Source organism: Mandrillus leucophaeus, unplaced genomic scaffold (genome assembly GCF_000951045.1).
Source record: "Mandrillus leucophaeus isolate KB7577 unplaced genomic scaffold, Mleu.le_1.0 Scaffold58, whole genome shotgun sequence".
NCBI lineage: Eukaryota > Metazoa > Chordata > Mammalia > Primates > Cercopithecidae > Mandrillus > Mandrillus leucophaeus.
In genome coordinates this window covers 2,623,698-2,625,355 of record NW_012106252.1, presented here as the reverse complement: position 1 = coordinate 2,625,355, position 1,658 = coordinate 2,623,698, and positions in this window count along the sequence as shown.

The window sequence follows — 1,658 nt, the reverse complement described above, 5'->3', positions numbered from 1 at the left end:
TGCGAATTGAGCCACAGAATTCTCATAATTAGGGTGTGAAGTGGGTATTTTTTTGCCTTGATTTTAGGGAGCAGAGAACTAAAGAACAGAGGGGTAAATAAAACCATTAGAAAGTGCCAGAGCTGGGACCCAAACTCAGACGTCTGCACTGTGCTTTTAACCTCTATGTTCACTGGTGTACTGCTGTAAAACAGTTTTCTGGGAAATACATTTTAAAAACCCAAGTTCCATTGTGTAAATACTGCCATCGTGGCCAATTTCAAGCTTCCCGTGGTTTAATAGCGAGCTTGGAAAATTCCTGAATATTTACTGATCGACGGTTAAGAGCCAGCATGGTGTAGTACACCTCTGACGATCCTACATGGCCTCTCTGTGCCTGTGGACAGTATCATCTGAAGAAAGAATATTCAATTATTATTTTAAAATTGACTTTATTGAGTTAAGATCTGCTTACAATGAAATATATTCGTTTTAAATGTACAGTTTGAAGAACCTTGCTAAATGGACCTATCACCACATTCAAGACACAGAACGCTTCCATCAGTCCCAAAGGTTCTCAGGTGCCTCTACCAGGTTAACCAGTTAATTCCCACTCCTCCACACCTTTCAGCTCAGGTGACCACTGAGTTTATTTCTGTCGCTATAGATGAGATTTTATCTTTCTGAAAGTTTCATATAAATGGAATCACACAGTATGTATTCTTTTGTGTCTGGCTTTAGCTCAGCACAATCTTGGATTCATTTCCAAGATTTAAGAAACATTTACTACCCCATAAAAAATCATTTACTCAGCTATATGAATAAGAATTTCATTTTCATTTGATATTTGAGTATATTTTTACAGCCTGAGTACTTATTGATTGGCTGGTTTTCTTAACTCTAAATAATTGCTTTCTTTTTCACTTTATGCCTTGTAGAACTGCCTCCTTACTGGTGAACTTTTTGGAAACTGATTATTAGTTTAATAAGACAATTTTAATTTACTAAGTCATTTTAAAAGGTTTGCTTTTTTCTTTTTTCTTGTTTTACAAGGTAAACCTTCTAGTATTAACACATCTCAAGTGGCTTGAACACACAGGGTTAGCTTATGGTATTTTTATTTTATTTTATTTTATTTTTTGAGACGGAGTCTTGCTCTGTTGCCCAGGCTGGAGTGCAGTGGTGTGATCTCGGCTCACTGCAACCTCTGTCTCCTGGGTTCCAGCTATTCTCCTGCCTCAGCCTCCCGAGTAGCTGGGACTCCAGGCACGGGCCACCACTCCCGGCTAATTTTTGTATTTTTAGTAGAGATAAGATTTCGCCATGTTAGCCAGGCTGCTCTCGAACTCCTGACCTCAAGGGATCCGCATGCCTTGGCCTCCCAAAGTGCTGGGATTACAAGCGTGAGCCACCGCGCCCAGCCAGGGTTAGTTTATTTTAAAGTTCGTTTCTTGAGACTCCAGAAGATGGCACTCTTACAAAGCCTAAGAAATAAAGCTTTGGCAACCTATGGTTGTTTTTCTAGGTGGTTCCTTCCTGCTGTGACCCATTTGCAAAGCCATTTGCTTGGGAGAATAACACTTTTTTTTTTCTAATTATCAGAGTCATATATGCTGTTTGTTAAACATTTTAATAAAGGTATTCTTCAAACCCCTTGCTAATCCCCAAGAGATAACTAC